Genomic DNA, 22,496 nt, shown 5'->3' with positions numbered 1-22,496 from the left:
CACAGAAACACAGGTGGTCTTCCACTACCTCACTGCTAAATGTGGCACAAGTCTCAGCAAAATTGAAATTGCCAGTGCATATATCTACAGAAATAAAATTCAGTATAAATTCTTCTCCTAAGCAGGTGTGAAGTTCTGCTAGTGCTCATACCTTCCTCAAATCCCTTTCTACCATCAATAAGCACAAGCAATAAATTGATATTAAACAATAAAAACAGCTTTTTAACCGTTTTGAAGGAGTGTCATAATTTTGCTTGTACACTAGTTTGACGAGCAGAAGTTGAGCTTCTCACTATATTCAAAGCTGTGCCATTAACATAAAAATGTATGACATCTATAAAAGTTAATAGGCATAATGCTAAAAGCTGCCAAGTATAAGAGCTGAATAAAAAATTAAAGCTCTTGCCTTCAGAATCCCCGTAACTGTGAAATCCATACCCATCACAACACTGTGCCCCATCACAGCACTGCGCCTGGTTTTTCTGTTCCAAATATAACGCTGCCAGAATGTTATTTAAGCAGTGCTGTGAGAGCTCATTACATTTTAGAAACACAACCACTCTTCAATAGACAAACTAACAAAAAAAAAAAAAAAAAAGACATTTCACAAAGGAATTTCAAGTCACAAACCAAACTGGGAGTAAGTCCTCCCACTCTATTTTAAGTACTACTGTTAGCTTGTTTAAATGAAGTCTGGCATCACGTGTTATGTCTATTTGTGCTTCCAGACTGATGGCAATACCCAATAAAGAACAAATTCAGTAAGCCCATTAGTGATTTTTTTTTTTTATTACCAGGTTAAAGGGTAGAATGGTTGATAGCTGTAGACTGTCAGCTCCTCCAGCAAGATCTGATGCCTCAAAAGAAGGTATAAATTGCTCTCCAACTGACCTATTCATCTGCATGCAGGCATGAATTATCTCACTGAAATATATGGAAGATCAGTAACAATAGGAATTTAATTTTATGTGTGCTTATCTCTTTCCAGAATCAAGCCTCAGTAGTTCTACATGCCCATAACAGTGTTTGATACTGTTTCTGACATGAAATACAAAACATAAGCTCAAGCCTAACTGTTTAATTAAGAAATCCCTACTCTCCAGAAAGAGATGCTTGCTTAAATTAGACTTATAAAATCACCATGAAAACTTAACAGTGCAGATGCAAAGACTCATTGTTTCCACTTATAATGATTATGAGAAAAGAAGATGATCATTTTAACAACAAACCAGACAGTGAGAATAAGCACATGGTTGTTACTATCAAACAATACGAGTTTGATGGGGTAGGCTGGCTCAGTAGAATTTCATGATCCTGCTAATAAAATATTTGTTGAATTCCCACATAAATATTAGTGGAACAGACATACAAGCAAGGAAGTTGGCCATTTGGTCAGAGAAAGAACATTTTCAATTTCATCTCCCTATTACTAATACAACAAATATCATTCTGCTGGAAACATTAGCAAATTCCCATCTGACTATTACATTGCAAGCAGAAAAAGAAGAAACCAGTTTTTATTTATTAGTAAAGCCCACATGCCCTGCTCCCATCTACATAGCTTGTCTCATCAAAAAGAATCACAAATACATCCAAAACTTCACGTGGTACAAAAGAAATACTGTATGTAGTGGGTTTATGCGGCAAAGTTTTGGTAGTGGGGGGCTGCAGGTTTGGCTTCAGTGAGAAGAGTCCAGAAGCTGCCCCATGTTAGATAAGGGCCAGTTTCAGCAGGCTCCAAAGGGACCCGCTGCTGGCCAGAGCCAAGTCAATAGCAATGTTGTTTGCACTTCTGTGAGAGCAGATTTAAGAAAGGGGGAAAAAAAAACCTGCTGGGCAACAGCAGCTGGGAGAGTGAGGCGTGACAAGCAGCCCTGCAGCCCCCAAGGTGAGTGCAGCAGGAGGGCAGGAGGTGGTCCAGGCATGGAGCAGAAGTTCCCGCATGGCCTTTGGAAAGGCCCCTGGTGGAGCAGGCTGTCCCCCTGCACCCTGTGGGTCCCACATGGAGCAGATCTCCACACTGCAGCCTGTGGAGGAGCCCCCAGTGGAGCAAGTGGATGTGGCCTGGAGGAGGCTGCGGCCCATGGAGAGCCCCCACAGGAGCAGGCCCCAGGCTGGAGCTGCAGCCCGTGGAGGAGCCCATGCAGGAGCAGGGGTCAGGGGGGGAAACTGCCGCCCACCTGTGGGGGACCCGTGCTGGAGCAGTTTTGGAACTAGATGACCTTTCAAGTCCCTTCCAATCCAAGCCGTTCTATGATAGTACAATATAATTCAGTTTAAAGACCAATAAGTTAATTATAAATTGAAATCCATCAGTGAATGTGGATTAGAAAATGTGTTTTTAGTTTTTCTTTGTTTTTCACTGCTCTAGCTTGTTAGTAATAGGCAATACATTTCATTAATCTCCCAATGCTGAGTCTGTTTTACCTGTGATGATAATTTTTGAGTGATCTCCTTGCTCTTATCTCAATCCTTGAGCCCTTTTTATTGTATTTTCTCCCCCTTTCCCTTTGAGGAGGGGGAGTGAGAGAGCGGTTATGGTGGAGCTCAGCTGCCTACCCAAGTAAAACCACCACAGTGTTCAGGGCTCAATTGTTCTAACACAACATCTATCCACGTGTGGATGAAAAAGCCCTCACCATTTGATAATGCACAACAATGCTTTACAGACTATAAGAGGCATAATTCTTATGCTAGCTAATCCAATGGAGATAGACAATGTGACCTAAGTTTATCCCTTCAACCAATTTGTTTTTTGCTTTTCAGTTCAGGAGGCAGAGTGATAGGCAGACGAAAAAAGGTGGATAAATAAGGTAACTGACTCAGCAATCACAGAGAGTCCAGAGAAAGCAAGAAGAGCAAGAGTTTTGTGGGGAAAGACACAGATCAAGCTGGCAACCCATAAGGACTGAGTGCTAAAAGGTCTGTTTAGCAACTGTGAAGAAGAACTAGAAAAGCAAGCCCAGAAAGCCATGCACAGCAAATACAACTGTTGCCCAAGGTTTCTCCTTTGTGCACTTTTGCTACTGAAGCATCTGTAGAGCTGAGGCATCTCTACACCACTTTGGAAGTTCCTGACTTAGTACCAGGATGGCATAAAAAAATTACTTCCTACCCAGCAATGCCAATCTCAGCAGAATAGCATGCACCTAGGTCTCAACACTGGCTTTATACCTTCATGGAGGGAAGACTGACATTAGTTGTAGATTTTGAAAGTGGAAATCCACTAAGTGTTCTTAACAGCTTCTCATCTCCTTCCATCACTGGAATTGAGACATTTGATTGCCAGCACCTCCTCTCTATTCCTTCCACTTGTCTACAAAAATATATGCATCATAGCTCTTCTCTCTCTTCTCTCCCTGCAGGGAGAATATTAAGGACCTTTTCAGTTTCCAGTAGCTTTTATATCCTGAGGTGCTTGTCCTGTGCTGCCAGGTGTTTGTGCACCAAGTTGAATGTAAAGTCTTCCTACAAACACATAGAGCGATGAATGAAGTTATAAGATGAAAGGAAACAGCAGCTCCTTCCATGTAGGAGTATCGTGAGGCAGGAAGGTGTCATAAAATATGTTCCTCTAGTCTAAAACTGTTGCACTGGAAGAGTGAGATAACAGAAAGTTGCCTGCAGTTACATTTAATGATATCCTGAATGTCAGTCATTCACAGAAAGTCGTTATACATCTCAAGCTTTGCGTTCAGATCCTTCCCAAGGGTGTGGGGCTCATTTGGTACATAGATCTACAGTGAGAACTGAGGCAGAACTATGCCTGGGATAACAAGTTCCCATCTTCCATCCTGTAATTCCTCACAGAAATAATTAAATTCCTTTTAGAGTAAGTTGAACTTACACAAATTAGTTTCAAAGGTACCTAGGTAAGTAACAGTATTCAGCACTAGTGTAATGTTCTCAGTCTGCTGAATCACACTGCTACGATCTGCAAGCACTAGGGAGGTGAAATCTATTGCCTCGAAAAGATAAGTGTTTGAAGAGTGGGTCTTCTCCCTCAAACCAACCCACTGTCACATGCTCTGCATCAAAGCCAACAGTTCTGCATTCTGCTTGCCTCCTTCTCTCCCTCTTAGTCCATTCATGGTTGCTCATTTAGCATACCAAAATAGTCAAAATAAAAATTTTAGCTGGAAAAGTGGTTTACGGTACTGCTGATACATGACAGAGCAGTTAAGCCTCAATTCACGTACCAAGCACCACAAAAGGTTGCTAACAGTCCTGTTTGCTGCAAACCTTTACTTATATACCTCAATATGAAATAAAAAATATAAATATAAATATGAAATAAAAATATAGAAATAAAACATGCAACAAAAAAAGACAAAAGATTACTCTGTGCCAAGATTATTTGGACAACTTCAAGGACAATTCTCAATAACCATTCTTCACATGGTTCTCTCTACGTTATAGTTATTTAATAATACATAATGCTAAAGCTTCTTGTTTTAAGAGCTTCTGCTTGAGGCCTTACAACATTTTCTTGTAATAATGCTTCTAAATGATAAAATCTCCTGTAAAACTGTATTTGCACCTACACAATTTATGGTAGAGCTTTTTGGTTATATTGAGCAGGATTATCTCAGGGGAAAAATCTATATTTGACAAAGGAAAGAGCCTAACAATGCCTGGCTTTTCCCAAAATAGCATGTAGGACTCTGCTGCTTGTTTTAAACATGACTGTGACTTTTCTTAATGTCACTGGAATTATTCTTGCACTATAAATACAGAAAGCCCTTTGCACAAGTGTTTATCAATATCTGCATAGTGCCCTACAGGCCTTTTATTGTATAGTGAAATTAAAAATAAATTAAAGGCACATTTATAGCAGCACTGTGTCTGTTTAAGTCAAATTCCCACAATTGTTTCTTTGGGGAATATGTGCTCATTTAGCCAGTGCATGTTTTTCACAGGGCTCCCAGTGATGTGCAGGAGCTGGCTGGAGGATGTTATCACTTCTGCTGTGGATGCAGAAGCGCTTGGTGAAGTGTCCTGCTTTTCCTTCACAACCTTGCACTGCAAAATGCACAAATGAATTACATACTCTCTGACTGCTCTTTATCTGAAAGCACTAGTTCATCACATAAAAAAATTACAAGTGTCAAGTGGCATAAGTGTAATGAAAATAAATTTGCTCTCCTTTGATTTTCTCTTCATATTTCTGAATAGGTTATTGCACTGTATATGCTGTAATAATATAATTTCCAATGGGTCTTGATAAGTTGTTAAGAGAGAAAAATATATTACACTGTGTGGTAATGTCTTGCAAAGACGAATATTCTAGGGGAAAAGAAAAGGAAAGAGTGATGGGTAGAAGAGATTATAACAGAATAATCAATAAAAATTAAGTAATTTTCAAAAGAGATCAGTGACTAGTGACTTCAGAAAAAAAAAAAAAAGCCACGACTTGAGACAGTTGTGACTGGAGTTGATTACTAATATACCTGTAATAATATTTTAGTAGGTGGGATGATACAACAGTACTAATACAAATCGCAATAACTTTCTTTCTCCTCCCTCTCTACTTAAATCCAGACATTAAAAATGATGCTGCAGGTCTGCATTACATTAATAGAAAGAAAAACTGAAAGAACTTAAAAGCTTGGCAGACAAATTCTTTGAAGTTTTCTGTTCTACAGCCAAATGTTCTAGTTGACTCCAGCTGACTACAATGGATAGATGGGTGAACAGGGAGGCCTCTGAGTGCTTTCTTGGCACATTGCCACCTACTGAATGGCAGCTGGTAATTAATAACCTTTAACTAAACAATAACTCATACAGGATTAAACTGCCTTACAAATGCTATGACTTGATGTTGCTGAAATTATTGTGACCTAATTTTAAATAAGTGTTTTCAATGAAATCATCCCCTGACCCATTCTGGATGTATAGCTTGGCTTACAAGGGAAATACAAGGAATTTTTTTGGATGATTCTCTTGTCAAATACATTTCTGAGTTAAGCAGCCTAAAAATATGCCTAACAAAGTTAAAGAATAAAAAGCTAGCCTACTACATGTTGAACTGAATGTATTCATCATGCCTCAGATAAGGGATAATTAGTATATTCATAATTCTGGATTCCAAATGGTAAAACAGAATCGTAGAATCGTGGAATCATTAAGGTTAGAAAAGACCTCCAAGATCATCTGGACCAGCAGTCCCCCTACCATCAATATTACGCATTAAACCTTAAACTTCTCCAGGGATGGTACTCCACTGTACAGCAAATGTAAACCAGAAGGACGACAACAACAACAATAATAATAATGAAGATGATATATCACTGCAGGAACAGGTAGGAGTACAATTTGGGGAAGATTCACCCAATTCAAGGCAAAAGAATTTTAGACGCTTTGGCTACTTTCATGTTCATGTTGTAACTATGAAATTCAATCTAATACATCTTGTGTTCCAGGAACTCTTCAAAAGAAAATAAAGCATTAGAGAAAAGAATAAAATGGCAAACTATGTGTAGGGAAAAGAGTTTTAGTTTGCATTATACATGTATACTAGCCTAACCAATGAATCAAGAGTGAAGATGTAGAAGCAGACTTGGAAGAGGAAAGCACACAGTTCTTTAGTGTGTATGTCATGCAGCACTGGGGGACTAGTTATGCTAATGTGCACTTGTTTAAGCAAATGAAGGCTTGCATTGAACACCAACGACATAAGTAATTAAAAAAAAAAAAAAAAAGAGACTTAGGCATGTTGAAAAAACACTATAAAAAAACAGTACCTAATTTATGTTTTAAGTGATCTCTGTTTTGGTAATCACAGTTTGATGTAGTGTGTACAATTACACACTATAGATAAATAGCCTTTTTGGACCAACTTTAATTACTTTAATTTGATTAAAGAGTTTTTCTGTCTGTGCTTGCACTTAGCCGGATGAAAATATCATCAGCTCATCTAATCTGAAGAATAAAGATCCTTTTGTTTAATAGAACTGTCCACATCCCTTTAAGTCACAAACAATGTAGCAAAAGGCATACAATAACCATCAGCAGTCCTAGGGTGTATATGTCTTATCTTATTTTGCTTATCTTTCTATAACACAATCTGCACAGGTAAAAAAAATAAAAATAAAAATAAAATAAAATGCTGCCTTAGAAGCCCAGATCCTACAGGCAGATACTGAATTAGGAAATATGAATTTTGCTATCATAAACTCATATACACACCCTTTTAATAAATATAATAATAAAATAAATATTAATATATTATTAAATAAATATATTTCATACTATGTATTATATAAATTATTTATTGATAGTGATATGTATAATGCCATTATAATAATCACCTAATATATAGAAGTAGTATATATAAATATAATATACAGTATCAAATAATAATAATAATATAATATGTATTTCTTCCTCCATTTCTCATGTACAGAAACCATGGCTTTTAAATGATAACCTCGACATTTTCCAGTTACAGAGAAATGAAAGGAAGAGTTCAGCATGCCTTGGTGGTCTCTATTCATCCATTTAGGTTGGGTTTCTCCTTCTGTAAATGTTTGTAAAGAGATGAACAAACAGGCAGCACCAAGGCAGCTGTGCAGTTGTGACTCCCTACTAATTCTTGGGGTGAGGATGATAGTTTAAACACAGGTGATCTTTTGACCAGGACTCTTGTTTCAGGCTCTGCAAGATTTCACCAAAAAAAAAAATTTCTGAGAATCTTAGGATTGCACTACAACCAATTAAATTACCATGTTCAGCACTGCTGAAATTGTTCTTCACCTTCAAAAACATTAAAAATGCAAATTAAATATATATTGTATTAACTGAATAAAACATGAAGCTCTCTTGCCCTCTTATAATAATGCAGAGCAAAGAGCAAAAAGTGAATCAGGCAATAAACTTGAGCTTGTCTCTCCTGAAGTTGGAATTTGTGTTGGAGTAAACAGATTTAATTTGTTAGTACACTGAAAACAAAGTGTTATTGAAAACAACCTGAATATGATGCTATGGGAAATGGGAAAAGGGAAAGGAATGGAGTCACAATGCTCATAAATGTCAAATTCTTGCTATTCAGGTATGGTGCCTTTCCACTGATAACAATTATAACCTCCCGAAACATCTCAACCCCATCCCTGATTTTCTCAGCTTCCAACAATGCACATTATGCTAAATTGCACTCTTGGGAGCCTCTGAAAATTGAGAATGGCGATTGATATTAACTCAGCCAGGGGAACGTTTCTCTCTTCTCCTTGGGCATTTGCATTGCATTGTCATAGCCTTGCTTCTTGTGACTGATTATCATCACACCATTTGGCAGCCCTTCTGAACAGCCCAAATACTGATGCTGTAAACAGACAGGAAGGCTGAGCTGCTGGCTGCATGCTGCTGCAAAGAGAGAGATGGGAAAAACAGCACCACCATTCAAAAAAAATAAACAAAGATCAATTTTCAGTATGTTTATATAATTTTCTGGAAACAGTTTCATTCATAAGGAGAAATATTTTCAAATTAGTAAGGCTAAAATAAATATCTGTAATCCAAGAATTTTAGGAGTTAGCTGATGAAATAATAGCTAATCTGATAGTAGTAGATTTTCGTTTGCCCTTTTTTTTTTTTTTTAATAACACTTGGAATACTGAAGATTTTCTGCGATAACACAAATAGTATTTTTGCAAAACTGAAGGAGAGTAACCCCATAACTACAGGCCTCTCATTGCAGTATCAATGATCATAAGCAGAATAATGAAAACCTACCCAAGTTGATAAAAAAAAAAAAAAAAAAAAAAAAAAAAAAAAAAAAAAGAGTACAGGTTTTAGTCAGTACCCATCAATCTGATAACTGTATTAAGTTGAGATGCGGTGCAGGTACACTTGTAAAAAAAAAAATTATTATTATATATATACACCCAAATATATATTTGGGAACTGGTTTTAGAAAATCCAAAATTAACTCCAGTATAAACTGCTATTTACATTGATAGGCAAAACTGTATGAAATGACAACTGTCCCTAGGAGCAGCAACTAGTAAGACCACAGGACTTTTTTTCCTGTAGTGAAATCTCATATAGGTTACTTACTCTGCTGAAAAATAAATGCTATATAAAACCTCCAGGCGTCCTGATAATTTTTCTTCTGCCTTCTCCTAATGCTCTGCTTCCATCTTCTCCAAAGCAAATAATGCATTTACATACACAGAACTAAGCATCAAAAAAATCAAAGCAAAGCATCCTAAAGCAGAGCAGTGAAACTTTGTCTCAAGTTTGATATTTGAATACCATAGATTCTACCTGCATAGAAATTTGTTCCAAAATAACTATTCTTATTTTCATATACATATCTTCATGGACATTCATAGCCAACATTCTCTGTAGACCAGAAGAGACCATAAAAAGATCTGTTCAGAAATAGTTAATCCTCTTTTAATTTATATCCTAGCTTAACACAAAATGTTTTCTTTGGGTTCAAAGTAACTTTCACCCCACTTTGTCCCACTGGAGTTATAATCTTTTCTTGTTCCTAGTCCATATGACCACTGCCCTGCAGACCACTAGTGAGGAGGTCTGCAACAGGGAATCCAACCAAGTAGCATGTGCTTTTTCCAAATGTAGTGAAGTCCAAAGCACAGCATATAGGAAGACAAAACTTGGTTCAGTTGTTTAAAAAAATAGACTGGAAACAGGAAAAGTAAATCTCGTTATACAGACCATTTAAGTTTACACTTCCGTAACTATGAGAGACAGTGACAGACCAGATATGAAACCTTATTATTAAATTTAAGTCACGTGTATATGGAGATAATTAAACAATTTAAGAAACAATTAGACTGCATACTCTCTTAATGAGCTCTAAGAGAGTTGACAGACAGACTACCAAAGCTAGATAAACATTTCAAAGTTTCTTTCATCCAAGCGTAACATACACGTGGGAATTATATCCTGCTTTTCTAAAAATTCTAGTATTTCCAAAACCGCAGTCTATTCCATCTAGATACATATTCCAGCTGCCAGATGTAACAACTCTGCATGACAGATGTGTCTGCCAAGTAATTTTTATACCAGGTAAAGCTTTAGGGAATGTCTATTTGAAATGCTTAAGTTGCTGCTACAACGATAGGTTTAAAGGAAGAGATTATTGCTGCATTTTAAGATCACATCGTGTATGTTCTTGTAGCCTTGGTAACTATAAGAATTTTATCACCAGTTAATATCCTGTATGTACCCACACACTTCTTTATCCAAAACTATTCTATTGTTTGAAGGTGGTGGTGTTTTTTCTTTTCCTCTATAATTGCAGTACTTTCTTTCCCATTTATGTATTGCTATATATAAATACCAAGAGTTCATACATATGACTAATTTGAGGAAACAACTTCAAATTCCCTTTATTAGCTGAAAAATGCAAACCCACCTCTTTCTTGCAATGTCATTGTTCATAATCCAACAGAGGTTACAGAAGTCGGTTTCTACTCATCGTTTTCTCCCATTTTGAAAGTGAGAGCTATAGAATTAGCCTTAAATACTCCTTATCCATTTCTGTAATCTATACACAATTAAAGATACACCTCCCCCATGGGAGATAGCTTTTCATCTCTAGTAACAAAATTTTAGAGTCCTCAGTAGAAAGTGGGGCTGGAAGGTAGAAGAGATTCCAGATTAGTCAGCCATATGAGACAAATTATTCAAATCGTGAAAAGTAGGTGCTCATTTCATGTTCCAAAAGAACCATGTTTGTCAATGTATTCCAGTTCTTTGAATGATATAATTTACTCTTGCTTGATAAATACTAACAATTAATAATTCGGCTAAAGTGCTTCTGTGTGCATCACAACTGATACCCTCAGAGACTGCAATCCTTTTATTCCCCAGGTTCCACAAAGAAACGGAAAGAAGTAGCACAAGCTTCTTCACACCAGTGTTTCTCCAGCTTTTCTGTGGTCTTTATAGAGGAAACAAGATACCTATTTAGTACTAAATTGTATCATGTACTAAAATGATCAAAAAGCCTCTTAACTCTTTCAAGTATCCCAATATACACACCACAATGTTACTCAAAGCTTTCCAACCCTGCAAAATCTGAATATGAATAACAAATATGAATATTCTGATAATATGCATAAAGACTTATACTTCTCCTTTGAAATCAAAATAGCCAGCATCTCAAGGAACAGAGCAATTTACAAAGTTAGAGGAAGTGATAATATCCTAGACAAGAGAATCATCATTCACTCTGTAACCTGCAGCTGGGCAGCAAGTGAAGATCTCCTGTGCTGCAAAGGTGTCACCAAAAACTACATTTGGAACCCTTGCTTCTGGCTGGGATGTTTGTTTCTCAAAAATGCATGAGCCTTTTTATATAAGGGATACATTTCTTGCAATGAATCCTATAATGCTTCCCAAGTGGCTCCATGTCACCATTAATATTCAGAATCTGAGGAGGTTGCAGAGAGGAAAGACTGCAAGCCATTTTTATTGTGCTACAATCCATAAACACCTACACTTTTGTTTACTCTATTTTTTCATCTTCCAGAAAGCATTACAAAAGCCATCATTAAGTTTTTGTTTTTGTTTTAATATTTGCAATTTGGATATTTTATAAAGATCTAGCATTAAAACCACTGCATTCAAACATGCATGATATTAAGCTTGTTAAGAAAGGCACTAACAAATATTTAAATACTGCTTACGCATTTTTCTTTATACCATCCCTCACTGTTTTCCTACAAATCAGTAACACAGTTCAGCTTGTCAGTCTGTGAGAAAGAAATATCTGCAAAAAAAAAATATGATGGCAGTTATCCACTATCTCATTCGCTACGTTGCTTCTGTTACATTTTGACAGACCTTCCTTTAATTCCCCATATTTCTGCTAGTTTTACTCAGATTGAATCCCCTTTGCACTGTGAAGGTAATCAATAGTCTGACTTGAATTATCCAGGAAATTCTAGTTGAGAGTTGTTTGAACCAAGATCTCATGCAGCAAGCAATTTTTACAAAACATGGAAAATAATACAGTAAGATGTATTATTTTTATTCCATTTCTGTTATTTTCAGCATTAACATTGGATTAAATCACTATGGCAGACATTGTTGGGTTCATGGATACGTTACATTCAATATTTTCCATCTTGCTATTGTACACCTAATCTCACTTAAGTTTTCAGAAAGATTCGCTGAGCCTGCTGCTTCCAACACGAGTAACCACGCTGTTCTTCAGAGGTAAGTCAGAGTACTGAATTTTGACTTTTCCATGAGACAAGCTATAGATTTGTGCTTTTGTTTTAGCTTATTGTACATTTATGTTATAGAAATTGTATTATACATTCATGTTATAGAAATTGTCTAGACACAAGCACTGTCAAATAACCAGTGACCAGCAAGGAAAAATAAAAGGGATAAATTGGGCATGGGAAGAGAAATGGTTATTGTTATCCCTAAAACAAGAACTCAAGAAGTTCTCTAGAAAATTTTTTTGTGGAGAAGGATGTGGAGAAGTTTAACAATACAAGAAACAGTGACATAAAGAAAAATTTCTCAAAATTCTTTATCAAATCAGATGTGAAGCCACTTATCCACAGACAGTTTTGAACTCATTTTTAAGTTCTAGAATGAATTACTTCTTCAGTTTCAGATAAGAAAAAGGCATCTGCTGATTCATAGCAGCTTCTAACTTTCCCGTAAAGCTAGACTGCACATGAACCAAATGTCTGAAGAGCAGAAAGTCACCTAAAAATAGAGTTGAAATGTATATGATCCGGCAAATTCGTTACCTGGATCAACCTCATTGTGGGACTGGACACGAGAGTCCAAGTTAGAAATTCCTATTATGTTCATCAACATTCATCACACAATCTTCATGAACTTCACTTGCATCAACAAAAAGGATTCCCCACACCAAAATGAACATATCATCATCTCAGCACCAATGAAGGTAGACAATCTACATTTGCTCCATCCCTTCACTGCATTACGCAACCACAAATTCTCCACAGTTATTACACACTCCAGCAACAGCAATGATCATGCTGTTGTTAAATGCATTTATCAGGCACATTTCACTTAAAACAGTGATTTGAGCTTGAGAACCGTTCTACACAAATTCCATGGTGTCTTAGGATGACAGCACTAGCTAAAAACAAGCATCTTAACCATCTGCCTTTCCGGTTGAATGTATTGATATGAGAAAGGAGTGGGGAGTAGCCACATCCAGCCCTATCTGTTTCATCCACAACTGCTTTTTATATGTGGAATCCAATTCTTAAAGAATTGTGATTCTATGTAACACATCCCAGCCCATCGACTGATTTTTGGTGGCATTTTGCCTGTGAAGGACCTGAACCTGCCTCGACCAAGCCTTATTGACCCAAAGACTCAGCTGGTGGAAGGTTTAAGTACTATTTTATATGAACTATGACTGCTAATTCTCCCTTCTGACACAAAAATAACTTCAATAATACATTTTCAAACAGAAATTGGTGATGGTCAAGTGATCCCATGCAAAGAGGAAGAAACAAAACAGTCTTAGGGAAATTCTTCATGGTGTATTGTAATGCAAACGTTAAAATGTTGATTTCTTCCAAAGCTCTCCAAATAAAATGAGGTGACAAATATTGAAAAAGAAGTATGTCTATGCTTAAAGAACTGTAAATTTAGTGTGACTCACAGGGAAAAGTGACAATTTTGTGCAGGGATGACCTGGACGGTGATCTTTTATAAAAGGTTAATCCTCCAAATAACGAAAGGCAATGAAAAAAAAAAAGTTCCATCCTATTACAGAATTGAAATGTATGTGATCTACCCCTTGATGCACTGAACTCAATTAGTCAAGCACACAGAAGAGTAAGCTCAGCATTTGATCCATCTGTGTCAAAATAGGTTAAAATGAAAAATAAGTAAAGACAGAAAATATTGGAAAGGCAAAAAAATCAAGTAGTAGTTATCTTCTTTCATGTATACCTATTTACTTCCTGTTCCTTTCTTATATCAGAGAATTAGGATTAGCAAAGACTTCAGAATGAAACTCAAAATTTCACATGTTCTCAGTAGTACTACTGAGTCTTTTTCCAAGTGCCTTGACAGATCTTTCTTTTAACATCACCTCACACTTCTGATTTCACTCATTAGAGAGCATATTAGCTGTTAGACCTAGGCAATTAAAAACAAACAAACAAACAAAACTACCTCCTTTTGGTAGTCTGAACTTTATCTTCTCTGAACATTCCTCTTCCCTGTTCAGGAGTTGAAGTAGTGGCACCTCTTTTCACTGCATGAGTGACATCTCAGAAATGTAGGAGTCTTCTCTGAAGGCAGTTAGCTGCATCTGTATTTGGCCATTAAACCACAAATTCCTTTTGGTTTCTTGCATCCAACATTACCAACCTTTGACTGCACCTGGAAGGGGAGATCATGCTCCCTTCCCATCTCTTTTGCAAGGGCTGACTATCACAAGGCTTGCCACTGAGACACAACTTGGCATTAAAACAAAACATTTTTGAAAATGGAAGTCGCTTCTTGCTTGCTTCCCTTCCTGCACCAGGTTACAGAAGATTGGGATGAACAGAAATCTTTTCTCTGTGACATTAAACTGTAATTTCTGAGTACAGCTCTGGTACTTTGTGATGACAGAGTCCGATATATCACAACCCTTTTGTCATAAGACACAGAGTCAGAAGAAAAACCTCTGTAGACTTTCACTTATTTAATTGCATTTTGTGGCCTCACACTCAGGAAGGTTCGTTCCGATTTCAGCTTTTTCCAGATATCACAGGTCATGGCTATGACCTGCAGCTACATTTTCTGCTTCGAGCAATAATAGAGCTATAGCTATGTGGAACAGCCCAGAGAAGCAGGATACAAAAATGCTGCTAAATTCTAAAAATTTCTGCAGAAAATATGCCCTTAAAATAAACAGAAAAATTACTGAGTTTTTAAAGGGAAAAAAAAATCAAAAGGGACAGTAATCAAAACAGCTAAAGTCACATCAACAGTTAAATAGAATGAGTGTTAAAGTCCAAGAGCAGACATTGTTTCAAAAAGATAACATGAGGTTATGTTTTCTGTTACAAGTCGTGTTCTAATAAAACTCCACCTAGTTTCCAAATCTAACTGCTCTCTTTTGATCAGATCATTTTTCATAAATTGATATTTAGTCAAAACTACCTGCTTGTATACAATATAAAGGTTCTGTTTAACAGGGAACTTGGATAAAATATAATTAATTTCCTTATCTAGGAGAATGACCTTCATAATTTACTTCAGGCTTCACCTCTAGAGTGTCATGGCTCATTTCCTCATTATCAGAATTAGATTTTAAAACACTCCTGTCCTCCATAAAATACATTTTGTCTCTGATTATATACCTATAGAGGAGTGTGCTTGAAATTATTTGTACCACATACATGCCCAAATGTTTCAGATGCAGATCAGAATATAGGCTGTGCTCAAAGTGCTAAGAGATTAGAAAAACAACAACAAAAGATATAAAGATGAAGATAAAAGAAAACATAGGATGTGATCACATGATATAAAGACTTAGTGACTTTTACTTAATTCAGAGAATTTGGGAAATGCAGAAGCACAACTCCCAAATTATCATTAACGTTACTTTTAAAAAAAGGATTTGGGAAATTACTTTCACATACCAGAAACAACCCAAACCAGTCGTTGATTGCTTGGTAGTTGCCAGCACATGCTGTGAGGCCTGCCTGTGAACATGCATTTCTAGTTGGACAGTGATGATTGACTGCTGGAGTGATTTTTGTGGACAGCACTTCTCAAAAAGATGTGGAGGAAATCTGGATAGGATGTCCATTACTTATTTAAGGAGATTGCTTTGGGGGACTAACAGCCTAGGGTGCTAGATAAATAATTGGCATCTGGGAAGATGAAGCACCTCTCATTTGCTTTGTCTCTATACTTCTGTTTGATAAAATACCCCAAAAGCCTTCAGGCACAGTGGCTTTAAACATTTAAGTGTACTACTGATATTATTTAATCACATCACAATTTGTATTGCCCTCTTTAAAGTAAACTACTAGCAGCGTGTCAGAGTACATTAACACAGCAAACTGAAGTACTGTCTTTAATATATGAAAGCACGTATTGGGCACTTGAACTGTGAGTGGAAAAACGCACATTGCAAAACCAGAAATGATCTGATCTCGATTTAAAGTGCCAGTAGTGCAAAATATCAGCCTATATAGTTACTACAATGGTGATGTGAGAAAATTCACTCTGCACTCCAGCATCAAAGGGCTTAACACTTGTCCAGTTATTTACTCATTTTTTTTGATTCATTTTTTTAAAAGAGGAAAAAAAGGCTAGTAGCCTGCCTGAGAGTCACATGCTTTTTAACCAAAAGTCTGAGAAAGAAGTTCTTTCAGGACCATTTAAACTGCTGTCTGTCATTTGAAAGCGGAGGCTCTGTGACAGAAAGTTCAAAATACAGCACAAAAAATTAATGTTGAGCCAAACTTTGGCAACTGGTGTTCACTTTAGGAAAATCACTCCTGCTATTTTAAAGTCACGAGAAAGTATGAGGAAAGAAAGACTGAAAAAAGGTAATGAGGGTATGCAATGCCAAATCCTAAATGCCAACTCCTTGTTTTGATGCATGGTCCCACAGAAATGCCTCCAGCTGTATCGATCACTCTGAATGTTGTGATAGGGCTGAGTGTAACAGTGGGATGCTACTGGGTTTCCTGGTCACCTGAAGAGAAGAGGTTTCCATGGAAACTCCAGTATTTTTTTTTCCCCCTTAAACCACAACAAAGATATACAGCAGTCACGAACTGTGCGTTTGTTGGGTTTTAGGCACCCGCTGAGACAACATGGAGAACAATAACTACAGATGCCAGGATTTTGCCCTGCCTTGCACCATACAAGGCCTCTTACCCCTTCCTCCTCACTTCTTTTCCTCAGCTATTTGGACACTATCCTTCAGAAACAGCTCTTCAGCTGCACTAGTATTTCTAGTTTAAACTTGATCTCTAGTTTAATATTCTCAGATTTGCCATCTGTGAATGCTGTGGACTATTGAGGCTTGCATCTCTTTTCCTGAAAGCATGTTTTTAACATTGTATAAAGTACTCTGGAAAAAGCCATTCTTGATGGAGTGAATGATTTTATTTATTTTACTTTTATTTGGTTTTAGGGAGAGTGGGGGTTGAGCTGAACGTTGTTTGTTTGTTTGTTTTATCTTCAAGTATCTGGAAGTCAAGCACAGTTTACAGCTGCCAGAGTTAGTGTTCAAGCTAGAAACAATGATACTGGAAGTTGCACTGCAAGTGAAGAAAACAGCACTACAGTAAGAACTCGGAACTAGAAAATACTGGAGCCCCAAATTCCATGTCAGGAGAGCTGTGGAAGTCTTGCAATTACTGTAACTGCTGAATCAGTACGATGCCTTACTCAGAATAAATCTGGTCCTTTTACAGCTTGCAGTATGCTCTTGGTAAATTACCTTCAGGCAAAGGAAGGTCACAATAGCTTTGAAATTGTTGCTGAAAATGTGTTAAATATACATTCTGCTCCTCCTAAGCAAAGCCTCTATTGCATGCCCTTTTCTAGTTCAGTCAATACCTACTCTTCCCTTCTCCCTGATCTTCTCCCATGCAAGCCCTGTCTTCCCAGCTGTCACAGGAGTTGTAAAATCTGCTTTTTTCTTCAGCTGCCAACACTTGGACTCCTCATGGCATATTTCTGCAAATCAGAGATATGGCTGGTTTTGTGGGGTTTGTAGGACTAAAATGAGAGAAACGTGGAAGAGTACCAAACTTCCCACCTAGAGCTTTGGGAAAGGGTCAGTGCCACCACTGCTGCTACACTGTGCGATCGCATAAAGGGTTAGGTAATTCAAAAAGCATTTTGCCATATTTTCTGAAGTACTGAAGTGCAGATGATACATGCAGTTGGCAGTTGCCAACATTTCCAATAGTTTCTGAATTTACAACGGAATTTTATATCACTTCTGAAACGGTTCTACTCCTTTCCCCCTAAATATTTTATAGTTCAAATCCTAGTCCAAAATGATTTTTCCCCCCCTCAATATTGGTATCAATATTTTTTCACATCAAAATCTATTTTATTGGGAAATAAGAAAGCCAACCTGGAATGAAATGGAAAGCCAATGAAGAAGGGCAAACCTGTAAAGGTTTAATCTCAAACTGAACATGCACTGGCTAATAAACAGCACCATGAAGGCTAAGAAATTCGAAGAAATAACTGACACAAAGTGACAGAAAGTTTAGCAGTCCATGAAATCTGTGGATTTAAACAGTTTTCCATAGCAATCAAAGAAACAGGAAAGGACAATCTTATTACACTCATCTAGTCCCAAAGGCCAAAGCAGATTTATCCATCAGGCCATAATTTCTGACCATAAAACTTTGCTTGCATAAAATCCTGCATGTGACCTTCATACACACTGCTGCCCTACAAACCTCTCTTACTCTACAGCTGAATCCCATTTAGTTATGACTCACTGCCTTATTTACTTCACTGATCACAATAAGCTTTCAAAAGCCATTACGAAGGCTTGAGTTGGTGTCTGTAAGCATACTCTGGTGACTAACCTGAATGACAAAAAGGTTGGTTAAAAAAAAATAAAAGTAAAACCTATATTTATATGATTGCAATGGGAAAACTTGTCGAACAAAGTGGATTTCAAACAACATCAGTCAAATCTATTTGTCATGCGCTTTAGGTAGCCTATAGAATAAAACATTGGATCTTTAGATCTTTATATTATTTAAGACAGGTAAAACATGTTATTGTCAAAAAAACAAAACAAAACAAAAAAGTAGGAAAAAGGAGTAGAATAAAGGTTTGCAGTACCAAACAGAAACATTTGCCACAGGCTTTAAGATACTGGCAATAGATCTCCAAGGACCCTTCATACACATTGGGTATGGGTTCTGTTGAGCTCTGACAGCCCTCCAGATGCTTTGGGTGCCTCTGGCACTGCTAACATCTGCAGGGTTCGCTCTCTAACGCTTACACGCAGGTGAAAATGGCAGTATAGGGACTGTAGAAAGTGTACTGCTGAAGGAGGCTGATCAGCAAAAGCCCAAGTATTATTCTCTGGTTCAAGCTACCATAGCCCGCCCATCCTCCACTTACCCTCTTAAATTTGGGATAGGAATTATGGCGAACAATAATACCTGCATCAGTGAAAAATGCTTTCCCCCAGATACACGTAAATCGGTATTAAAATAATAGGACTTTGTGGAAAACAGAAGACAAGGGAGACAAGAGAATAAGTAGCAGTGGACTGAAACCTAGTGGTGTCTAGCAAGGTAACTCGGCTGAGAATCCCTAGGAAGCATATATTTCACATGAGCCCTTCAGCAACTAGATTGTCATATTATTAATGACAAATTAAGGATTGCAGGTAATACCAGGCCTTCAACCATAAAATTTAGCTTTTAATTACTGTATTGAAGTAAGCACATGAATAATAAAAAATGTGAGAGAGATAGGAATGCAGTGATTTTCTGACAAACAAGAAAGAAGGGATGTTTTTATTTTGATCTAATTCCCCATAAAAGAAAAAAAAAAAAAGTCCATTAAAAAGAAATATAGATATGCCACCTTTCAAAACTAATTACAGTTTAAGTATATTGTGGAAGGCCTATCCCACCCCTATTTAAATACCGCTGTAAATTGAAGTCTCGGAAGAAAGCAAGTCTATGCTATTACAATATATATATTACTGGCACTAGTATAGACTCTAATTCCCTGTTTTGTAGTGCTTGCAGTATTAACTTGCTGCTGTGCAAAAACTGACTATCACTTTTTCCTTCATTGTCCATACAAGGACAACATAAGTTCCTGATACCCCTTTGTACTACCCAAGGTTGGCACAGCACACACACACACACACACACAAAACCACAAACAAACAAACAAACAACAACAAAAAAAAACAAGCACAATCTTCCTCTCACTCATGCAGGCACACAAATATTTTGAGACCTCACATAAAAGAAGAGCATTATAAATATCGTGAAGTATCTTGCAGTGAATTAAGAGAGGAAGAGAGGAAGGAAAAATCCATATTATACATTACCATAGGTACATACACATTTCAGCAGCTGGATTACAGCTGTCCCGAGATGGTTTGGCACGTGCTACCTACTTGCCTCAGCCATCCCTCTTGGCCACACTCCTCTGCAAACCTGTGCCCACCCTGCTGCAGCTCCACATGCTAGCCACACACCTCACTGGTCCCTCACCCTCCTCATCCCAAATCATCTGCCTTGGGCTTGCTTTCCACCCACCACAGTCCAGCCTGCCCTCGATACATCTGGATGGAGCGCCCCTACTGTCCTACAAGACTGAGACATGAACAGGCTGTAAAACTGCATGCATCACACTCACTGTTGGTCCTCTCTGGCACAGCATACACTGAAGGGGAGGAAAATTTCCCTAACTTAAAGAAAATCAATTTCATCTCCTATTCCTGTGCTCTGCAACATGCTTATAAATCATCCCTGAGGGCACTTCCAGTGATATTATGGGGCATGTCATTCACAGCTCTTCTGCAATAAAACCATTCAGCTTTGCCATACGGTTTCATTGCTCCAATCAGAACCACTAATGAGATGTCCTACGGTACAAATGGAAGACATTTCAGGACACCATAATAATTTATAAAAACAGATTCAGAGGAAAGAACATTAAGTACAGTACGTCAGCCAGTCCCATCAAATTAATTATCTTTACATTCAAAAAATATATATAAAATATCTGAGTGTTCCTGTTTACGTAGTTTTGGGAGTTGCTTGCTAAAAGCAACTCCCTAACTAATAAAATGAAAGAAAAGGTAGAGATCATACGTACTGACCATTTATTAAAAATACATTTGTAAGTATCTTCTCCACAAATGCCTCATTTTATCAGATCTTTGCTCATGGGCTTCCTGTTTTTTGAGATTTATAATCTGAGGTAAGTTTGTACGAACTTTTCCTATTCACTAAAAGCGGTATATTTTATACAAATTTAGACAGTTGTAACTTATCATTATGTCTAACACTTTAAATGAACATTCTGCCAAACATTGAAAGCTCTTATTTTTAAAGATTACCCTATGGTTTCAAGATGATACAGAAACAAGCCCAAATGCTTTAATGATATATATTTAGTATTTTCTACATTGCCTTTTTTTTTTTTTTTTTTTTCTCTAAGAATAGTTCTATTCATCTAAGATTTCTGTGTTTTTCTACTTACAGGTTGGACTCACTCCACACCCCCACCTCCCAAGGGATAAGGCATGAAATATGTGGCAACAGTTACAGATTATCTTCCCTGCTATTAACATTTGTAAGAAATTCAATGAAGAACAGGAGAAAATTGATATAAAGATGCAGAAAAGAAAAAAAAAAAAAAAAAAAAGAAAAGTGAGGAACCTGGCATGAAGTAATTGAAACATTACAGTACAATGCATATATTCAATTAGAACAAATTAAAAGCAAACATATTAACTGTAGAAAAATAGGTTAACAAACACCTTTTCACAGATATTGCATGCGCAAGATTAAACTTTGTTCTTCACTGAAATTATACAAGGCTTTGCTAGCCATGGAGCTGTATGCAGCCATGCATTTACAAGAAACAGCTTTTACTGGCAAATACCTTATTGAACTCATCAATATCACAACAGACCTTTTCCCCTTGACACATGATATTAAAACTTATGTCAAATCTACTCCATTCACGTTTCAGGTATTGACTATATTAAGTTATTTTCGAAAATGACAAATGTAACTGCTTGGCAAAAATGAGTAATTGAACATTGAAGTATAAGGTCATTAACTCCTTTGGCATGCTTTACTTTTCTAGACACTCCTACCTTCTTTAAACCAGAAATAAATAAATAGATTTCTTAAAACAAAGTTCTGTGAAATAATTTGCAAATGCTCTGACTCATTGATAAATGAAATTGTTAAATGTTACTGTTAATCGACGTGAATCGCAGAGCATCAACTAATATTATCCATCCGGACCAACTGGGAAAAACTACTAACAATGCAGAAAGTTTCTAAAAAAGATTGACCTCACTTAGCCATTTCCTCCCCTCTGGATTCTAAACTTACGTGATAGCTTCAGTTCTCATGATATTTTTTTTGAAGACTAGAATAGATTGAATTGATTTCATTTGAAATACTTTCAAATTCACATGTTTTTCTGCTTCAGCCTTCTCAAAGTCCAGATTGTAATGCTTCTTGCCATACAGATCTATTCATTGCATGTACAAATGAAGCAAAACTATGAAATCATACATTTTCAAAAATTAAGAATGTCACTGACAAAAAAAAAAAAATTAGATAAGCACCTTTTTATTAACACTACCTTGTCAACAGCCCATTGAATCCAAAGAGATATTAACCTTTAACTTCACAGGTATTGCGGCAACAGTTTGCAAGTTAGCTAATTAAATCCGAAGTTCTACCTGAACTCAGAGTGGCCAACACAAGTATAGAAAGTCACCAATTTTTGTTTTCTTTTTAACATAAGTCTAATAA

General features: G+C 36.9%; 1 protein-coding gene across 1 annotated transcript in view; it reads right to left on the bottom strand.

The window, feature by feature from the left end:
• GRID2 (glutamate ionotropic receptor delta type subunit 2) overlaps positions 1 to 22,496 on the bottom strand; it is a 777,731-nt gene that overhangs the window by 539,338 nt on the left and 215,897 nt on the right. The gene's annotated exons all lie outside the window — the stretch shown is intronic.

The sequence above is a fragment of the Aythya ferina genome (genome assembly GCF_964211825.1).
Source record: "Aythya ferina genome assembly, chromosome: 4".
Classification (NCBI taxonomy): Eukaryota; Metazoa; Chordata; class Aves; order Anseriformes; family Anatidae; genus Aythya; species Aythya ferina.
This window is presented reverse-complemented; position numbering and strand designations above follow the sequence as displayed.